Here is a 9,909-nt window from a genome sequence, read left to right as displayed (position 1 = left end):
ATCAAGACCATGTAGCAGATGAGTTCATGTGGATCCTAATACTTGTATCATATGGAAGCTCAAATCATAATAACTTGGTTTCAGAAATGTTGGCATTGGCCAAGTCCTTTCGCATAGGGAATGCTGCCTAATTTTAAGTCCAAAGCTCATATCAAATCCAATAGTCCACAAAAACATTTTTTAGGGTTTTTTTTGTTGTTTATTAAGTATTTTAAGGTCCTAAGACCACAAACACAAACAAGATACACAAACAAATATATACAATCACAATATATGGCTCAAGTGAGCAAAGTGAAAATGGCATAAACATAAACAAGTTAAATGATATGTGAATGATAAATGAAATGGTAAATGACTTGAATTTAAATGACATAAAGTAAATGACTTGAAAATAAAAGCAAGATTAATATAAGTTAGTCAAATGTTAGTTGATCAGATGTTAGTGGAGTTTTGCTTTTCAATTGATTAAGTCATTCTTTGGAGAACACTCAACCCTCTATTCACAAGCATGAATCCTTGAGCCAGGACATCTTCTAAAGGAAGAAAAAAATGTCAAGTTTTCACACAATACCATGAAAGGGATGAGACTTACAATCTCACTTACTAGAATGCCATGTCTTTGGGTCAAAATTTAGCGCTATGTTAAGCAATCGTAATTGGACTTATGTAGAAGTCACAACTATCTGAGGTCGGGGCAATAGAAATTTTGGTGTTAATGCATGTTAGAGATATGGTATAATGAACCATACTCCTAAAATATACCACACTAAAAAAAAGATCAAAGGATAGACCTAATCTCATCCATACTTGTATTGGTTCATCTAACACAAAGTTATTGATGAACCAATTAGCCTTAGGATATTGAGACTTTATTGGTCAATGGAAGGGATGGGGAAGAATGGGATTGAAGATGAAGAGGGAGGGGATATGAGAGAAACACAAATTGGTCATGGGAGGAATTTTATCAAATTAAAATCATTCATTCATTTTGGGAGATGAAATGTACATTTCATCAATCCCCTAAATCCAATAGTTTTAATCCAACAAAAGTCAAATTAACCTTAACCAAGGCCCAAACACATAGTCAAACTTCACAAGTCAATAAAAATGGCTCAACATAATTTATACACAATTAATCAATTAAAAAACAAATTAAAATACATTTAAATTTAATTATGTTTGATCAAAAACTTAAAACCTCTTCAAAACACCAAATAAATGGCCAAGAGATTTATCCTAGGTCAAACAAGGCCAAAGGACCTTAGGCAAAAAAATTCATCATTTTTTGAAAGTCAGAAGTATTTTTAAACAATTAAAAATATGCATAAAAACAAATAAATCATGAAAAATATCAAAATTAATCCAAAAAATAATTATAATTCAGAAAATGAAAGAGGAAAATATTTGAAAAATTTTGGTGAAACTCCCATATTTTTTGGAATAAAAATGAAATTAATATGGATTAATAAAAATAAAAGGATTAAATGGAAAAATCAAAAAATCAAAAAAACAAGGGCCATCTGATCTCCCTCATTAGTTGAGGTGGCAGATCAGATGGCCAGGAGCGCGCGTTCCACTTGCACATGAGTCAAACACGCTGCAGGCATGGTAATCAGATTGGACGCATGAGATTAAAACATTTCAAATGGATCAGACGGTCTGGATTGATCTAGCCCATCACCGGAGCCCTAGCTCCGGTCATCTTCTCTGATGAGGACACCGGACTGGACCAACCAAAACCTTATGAAAAATGAAAAGTGAATACACTAATTTAAAGGAAAAATGCTCAAGAGCACGAATCTGGCCTCAATTTTCTCCAATTCCAAGTATATAAAAAGATACATGGATTTAAATTTTGAGGATCATGAATTGAGTTGCTTCAATTTGACCTCAAAGCAACTCCATCTTCTTGCCTACATTGATAGGACTTCAGACAACCAAAAATCACAAAGAATGGTGAAGAATTGAGAGAGAATCGAAGAGATGAAGTTTCTGAAAAGTCGCCTTCGAGTTGATCCAATTCCACTTGATCTTGATCTGGATTTGATTGCTTTCTCTTCCTCTTGCTTGCAGAAGCCAATTGAGATGAAAAGGGAGGTGAATTTCTGGAGTTTGAACTTCCAAAAAGAAGATGAAGTTCAAACTCGATTTCAAGAGAAATCTTCAGAAATTCTACGGTAGTGAGGTTTTGAATCAGTCTAGCAAATCTTGGGCAAGGTGTTGATGTTGATTATGAAGCCTTGAGCTTATTTAAATAGGCAATGCATTTGATTTTTGCACCACTTGAATTTTGGCCAAATTTGGAAACCTTCTTGCATGGGTGCATGGGTAATGGTTTGGGCCTAAGGAATGATGTAATCCACTTCCAATTTGTGTGCAAAGTGTACTGAATTCATCATGTGGAAGCATGCAAAGAAGAATGATCATTTTGAGTTCAAAACTTGCCAAAACACTTCCTACAATGGAGCCAGGCGCATGTCCCTCAATTTTGATCTAAATGAGATGATCTTGGACTTTTTGGAAAGGTGAGATCAAGGGGAACAACTTTCATGTTGAACACTTTTTCATTTAAAGCTTGTATCATGATGAATTTTGAGGTGGAAGTTTGGGAAATGAAACATATTTGAAAATTTTCTAAGTCCCAAGTCAAATATTCACTTCTTCCATCTTGAATAACTTTTTCTGTGGACTTCAAATGAGAAACATTTCTTCATAAAAGTTATATATATTTTAAACCTCTTCAATTTGGTCACAAATTTGACCTCATTTGGATTTGGCATAAAGTAGTTATGCGTTTTAGAAGTTGAGGAAAATCACTTGTTCAATGGAATTAGCCCAAAATGACCTATAATGTTTCCTCTTGGAACATGCATTTGCAAGTTGAATCTGAACTTCATCTAAACATAAAAGGTGAATTATACATCTTGAATTTGATCATGGAATTTTAATGGCTTTCATCTTATAAAAATTGAGCAAGTTATGGTCTTGGGAAGTTGACCTCCAAACTAGGGTTCAGACAAAATGACCTATAATCTTTCACCATAAAAAATGACTTTCCAAGCAAAAAATAGCTCTAGAATTCAACATGAAAGTTGTTTGTAATGTCATTTTTAGTAACTTTTCTCTTGGAATCATTTTCATACGATAAAAAGTCTAGGAGATAGGGTCTAGGGAACCCCAGTTTTGACTAGTTGACTTTCTCTGGTCAACAACCATGAACCAACTTGCTAGCTTGACATTCTCTTAATATTTGGGACTCATGGAGGATAATATATGCATAAGATGATGTAATATGAAGTATACCTTGAAATACTTGATCAATTGTTGAAGAAACTTGTTGAAGAAGTCACACAAGATACCCAAATGAATTAGGGTTTCCAAGACAAACAAACTCCAAACTCTTGATGATTTCTTGATCAAAATGATATGTGAAGATCATGGGGATCCATATATGATGCTTAGAGCCAATGTAAACCAATTCTTGATTATGCTCCTTGCATTGAGGGTCTCAAACCCTATATATGAGCTTGATAGAGCATAGGTGAACATACACACTACCTACAAAAGCAACCAACTATACATTGACATATTTTTGGTATTTTGGTTAGTAAACAAAGAAAAGTGAAGTATGATACAATAAAATGTGCTTGGTGATCTCTCCGACTTCACACCCAATGAATGAGGGGTAAGGAGGATGCCAAGGTGTGATCCCAATGCTAATGCATATGATGAGATAGCATGAGGGATCTTAGGGTCAAAATTGGGGTCTTACAGCTACCCCTATTTAAGGACGTTCTAGATGAGGAGATGAAGGTTAAAATATTTGTATCGACTCAGTAGAATGGACTTAAATAACAATAATTGAAACACACTTTGGTCCCTAAGAGACCTCATGATGCATATGATATGAAATGTTAAAAATAATCTTTGTGGGGAAAATGTTGCCACAAAGGAAAAGAATCAGGAGAGATTGAAAGTCCACAGGAGCATAATGCGTTCCACGAGGGAAACTCACTGGGGATACATAGACTCTGGGGATAAAAAGTTGTGCGTAGGCCAGGATACGACTTAAAACTGATGGGGGGAACACGAGGGATTCCATGAAAATAAATCCACGGAAGGACTCAGCCGGGGAAAAAGAAGAAAATCTGCATGGGGAACGGGAAAATCAAAACAAAACTGAAATACTCGAACCAAATAGAAAAATGGCGATTTCACTGAGGGAATACGTGCTCAAACTCAACTAGGGAAGAAAACGAACTTCAACATAGGAGTAACAGAAATATATTACCAATTACCGGTTACTGGGTAAGGAGATAACATAATCTGATAGAGAGGACATTCGTTACCGGTTAGGGTAAACATATCAAGGATGACTTGCTGAGGGAAACAAGAGGTGTATTCATTACCAGTTACTTGGTAAGGAACAATCTGCTGGGGAAAAACCAAATAGGATTTACAACTATCAGTTACTGGGCAGAAGACCAAAGGAAGAGAATATTCGTCACCGGTTAAGATGAACATATCAAGGGTAGACTCAAAGGGAAGAATATCCGTCATTGGTTAAGATGAACATATCAAGGATAAATTATCGGGAAAAGTAGGAATTACATCTATCAGTTACTAGATAGAATACCGAAAAGAGAATATTTGTCACCGGTTAGGATGAACATATCAAGGATAGACTCCGAGGGGAGAAAGTAGGATTTACAACTATCGGTTATTGGGCAGAAGACCGCAAAGAGGAGGAAACCCGTCATCGGTTAGGATGAACATATCAAGGATTAACCCTCTGGAGAATGAAATAGGGATTACAACTACCTTTACTGGGTAGACAAATGCAAAGAGAATATATGTTACCGGTTAAGATGAACATATCAAGGATAGACTCAAAAGGAAAGAATATATGTCATCGGTTAAGATGAACATATCAAGGATAGACTACCTGGGGGAACATAAAATGAATCCGCTGGGGAAAAACAAGAGGGGGTAGATTACTGTTACCGGGTATTGGGTAAGAGTAAGGCACTCGCAAATCGAGAAGAATATTACCAGTTACTGGGTAATAGACTCTCAGGGAACTAAAAGCATTTATCCAAATAAGAGCTAGAAAGAAGACAGTCAATCAAAGACTCAACCCGGTGAGGATATAACTCAAGGGGGTGATTTCATCCAGATAATCAACTAGGGAGGAAGCTGAAATAATAATCATCCACGAGGAAATAACTCAATGGGGAACGAGAAAGGTTAAATTCTTTCTGCTTAAGGGGATGACACCCTATAATTGAGGGAGGACGGACACACCGAATCTGCGTGGGGGAAAGGAGACCACCATAGCAGAGGATCACAAAGTGCAATAATGAAATCTATGAATGTATATGTATATGTATATGTATATGTATATGTATATGTATATGTATATGTATATGTATATGTATATGTATATGTATATGTATATGTATATGTATATGTATATGTATATATGATGATTATGCTAACAAAACAATCACGAAGGATACAAATGTCAATAGTCTGAATCATCGTTACAACACTCGACTAATCTCAACAGGATGGAGACATCAACTGAAGAAAAGAGTTGTGGGTGGACATAAAACCATCCATCTCAAAGGCTCGACCCTGGCTGGGGAAAGAGAGAAGATTTGCTGAGGTTTTGCATCATCAACTCTGCGGGGAATTCAACATCATACCAAATGGGAGACAACCTTGCAGAAACCAATACTGCTCAAGAATTAGTGTTGATGGGGGATCAGGAATGAACTCCGTTGGTGACTTGAGGGGGAACAAGAGATGTGTTGAATCTATGTAAACCGTTGAGAATACATGCTCACAACTCAGATATGGAGGCGATCTCAAAACTCAACTGGGGAAAATAACTTGTTGAACCCACTACTTGGGGAAGACCAACAATGCTTCGCATTTCAGGACTTACCTGTTCTTAGACTACTGTTAATATTCCTAAATGAAATCGATTGCTTTTTAAAAGTAATTGCTTTTATTATTTTAAGAAAAAAGATTTTGATTTTTAAATTCAATTTCAAAACAATCATCATAAAATTTAATTCTGTTTGGATGAAAGATAAATAAGAGTAGAAACAATTGGATAAAAATCTCAACTTTATTTAATAGAATGGTAGTCCGTAAGTGACAAGACTCCATAGATCTTTACAAAAGTTGAAAAATGGTAATTTACATGGAAAAGGGTTATATTGAATACAATGAGCACTAATCTGTTTACCAACTTCAATATCCACTGTGCTCTTGGCTTCGGTTGAAGATGACGTATCCGAGTCGATTGACTTGCTCAACAGTGTTCTCAGATTGGAGATCAACCGAATGCAGTTACTTTCCATAAATCCCTAAGTTTTGCATAAATTGCCCCAAGGTGGGGTACTCAATCTATCGGGATAAATTTTCTATTTTATGTCTCTAATTTTTGCCTGGATCGCCCTTTCGGGTTTTCAATCCACCGAGACCCTCATTTTTGCCTAAGTCGCCCTTTCGGGTTTTCAACTTAGCAAGTTATTCTTTTCTTTTTAGGCGAAGTACTTCTTGACTGCATCGGCATTCACAGGACGAGTGAACTCTTCACCATCCATAGTTGTAAGAATCAAAGCACCGCCTGAAAAGGCTCTCTTGACAACATAATGACCTTCATAATTAGAAGTCCATTTTCCCCTAACATCTGGTTTGAAAGATAAAATCTTCTTGAGTACAAGGTCACTGTCTCTGAATACATGAGGCCTGGCCTTCTTATCAAATGCCTTCTTCATTCTTTGCTGATACAACTGACCATGGCACATGGCAGTCACCTCTTCTCTTCAATGAAATTAAGTTGGTCATACCTAGTCTGACACCATTCAGCTTCAGTTAACTTGGCTTCCATCAAAAAACGCAATGAAGGAATCTCAACCTCTACTGGGAGCATAACTTCCATGCCATAAACAAGTGAAAAAGGGGTTTCCCATGTTGAAGTGTGGATGGATGTACGGTACCCATGTAAAGAAAATGGGAGCATCTCATGCCAATCTTTTTATATCACAACCATTTTCTGAATGATCTTCTTGATGTTCTTATTTGCAGCTTCAACAGCCTCATTCATCTTAGGTCTGTAGGGAGAAAAATTATGATGTGCAATCTTGAAGTCTTTACAAAGAGCTTCCACCATATTATTGTTCAAGTTTGATCCATTATCAGTAATGATCTTACTTGGCACACCATAACGGCATATAATCTTATTCTTGATAAACCTTACAACAACTTACTTGGTTACATTCGCATACGATGTCGCTTCAACCCACTTTGTGAAGTAGTCAATAGCTACCAGAATGAAACAATGTTCGTTCAAAGCTTTGGGCTCAATCATACCAATCATATCAATTCCCCACATGGAGAAAGGCCATGGAGAGGAAATGACATTCAATAGTGTCGGAGGAACATGAACTTTATCTGCATAAATTTGACACTTATCGAATTTCTTTACAAACTTGCAACAGATAGATTCCATTGTCAGCCAATGGTAACCTGCTCTCAACATCTTCTTAGCCATGGCATGTTCATTGGAATGGGTACCAAAGGAACCTTCATGAACTTCAGTCATAAATAAGTATGCTTCGTGTCTATCCACACATATGAGCAAAACCATATCAAAGTTTCTCTTGTAAAGCACATCACCATTCAAGTAGAAGTTTCCAGCTAATCTTCTCAAAGTCTTCTTATCTTTCAAAGATTCCCCAGGCGGATAAATATGACTTTGGAGGAAACTCTTGATGTCAAAATACCACGACTTCTCATCTTTGATCTCTTCAACAGCAAACACATGAGATGACCTATCAAGACGCATTACAGTCAAATTAGGAACTTCACTACAATCATTGAAGACAACGTTGCAAGAGCATCTGCCATCCGGTTTTCATCTCGAGGGATATGATGAAATTCAACTTTTGTAAAGAAAGTTGAAATCCTCCTTGCCTAATCTCTATATGGTATCAAACCGGGTTGATTCGTCTCCCATTCACCTTTGATTTTATTTACCACCAAAGTTGAATCTCCATAGACGTCGAGATATTTAATTCTGAGATCAATGGCCTCTTCAAGCCCCGTAATGCAAGCTTCATACTCATCCATATTATTCGTACACTCGAAAGTCAGTCTAGTTGTAAATGGAAATTGAGTGTCTCGCGGGGTAATAATCACTGCCCCAATGCCATTACCATATTGATTAACAACTCCATCAAATACCATGCCCCAACGGGAACCAGGTTCTGTCCCTTCTTCAAGCAATGGTTCATCACAACCTTTCATTTTCAAGTACAAAATCTCTTCATCAGGAAAATCATATTGCACAGACTGGTAATCTTCAATCGGTTGGTGAGCCAAATGGTCAGCCAAGACACTACCTTTGATAGCCTTTGGAGATCGGTATTCAATATCATACTCGGATAATAACATCTGCCAATGGGAAATCCTCCCAGTTAAAGCAAGCCTCTCAAAAATGTACTTGATTGGATCCATTTTGGATAGCAACCAAGTAGTATGAGTCAACATATATTGACGCAGACGCTTAGTAGCCCAAGCCAATGCGCAACAAGTATTTTCTAGCATAGAATACCGAGTCTTACAATCGGTGAATTTCTTACTGAGGTAGTAAATTGCATATTCATTCTTTCCAGTTTTTTCTTGCTGACCCAGAACACAACCCATACTCTCCCTAAGCACAGTCAAATACATGATCATAGGTCTTCCTTCAACAGGTGGAGACAGAATCAGAGGTTCAAGCAGATACTTTTAGATGCTGTCAAAAGCTTTCTGGCAATCCTCGGCCCAATCACAAGACTGATCTTTCCGAAGAAGCTTGAATATAGGTGCATTTGTGGCAGTCATATGCGAAATGAATCTTGAAATATAATTCAAGCGGCCGAGAAAACCTCTGACTTGCTTCTCAGTTTTGGGCGCAGGCATTTCTTGTATTGCTTTGACCTTGGCAGGATCAACTTCAATACCCTTCTCGCTGATAATAAAGCCCAACAACCTACCAGAACGAACACCAAATGTACCTTTATTGGGATTCAAGTGGAGTTTTTACTTCCTCAAACGCTGGAATAACTTCAATAAATGATCAACATGCTCTTCTTCATCACTGGATTTAGCAATCATATCATCGACATAGACTTCGATCTCTTTATGCATCATATCATGAAAAATAGTGGTCATGGTTCTCTGGTACGTTGCACCAGCATTATTTAAATCGAAAGACATCACTCTATAACAGAATGTTCCCCAGGGTGTAATCAATATGGTCTTATCCATATCTTTGGGTGCCATCTTGATCTGATTATAACTGGAAAATCCATCCATAAACGAAAAGACTTTGAATTTAGCTGTATTATCTACCAACATATCAATGTGTGGCAGAGGGAAATCATCTTTCGAACTAGCTTTATTCAAATCTCTATAACCAACACACATACGAAATTTTCCATCCTTCTTAGGAATAGACACAATATTGGCCACCCATTGCGGATACTCGGCGGTAACAAGAAAACTGACATCAATCTGCTTCTGCACTTCTTCTTTGATCTTTACTGCCATATCAGGGTGAGTCCTCCTCAATTTCTGCTTGACTGGCGGGCATTCTGGCTTCAACGACAATCTATGCTCCTCAATCTCAGAATCCAAACCAGTCATGTCTTGATAGGACCAAGCAAACACATCTGAATATTCTCGGAGAAGATCAATCAACCCTTTCTTAACCTCTGGATATAGCTGAGACCCAATCTTGACTTCCTTCACATCATCTTCGGAACCCAAGTTGACTAGCTCAATCTGTTCTTCGAATAGTCGAATGGATTTTTCCTCATGCTCAAGTAGACGATATAATTCATCAGATAC

Source organism: Lathyrus oleraceus, chromosome 6 (genome assembly GCF_024323335.1).
Source record: "Lathyrus oleraceus cultivar Zhongwan6 chromosome 6, CAAS_Psat_ZW6_1.0, whole genome shotgun sequence".
Classification (NCBI taxonomy): Eukaryota; Viridiplantae; Streptophyta; class Magnoliopsida; order Fabales; family Fabaceae; genus Lathyrus; species Lathyrus oleraceus.
This window is presented reverse-complemented; position numbering follows the sequence as displayed.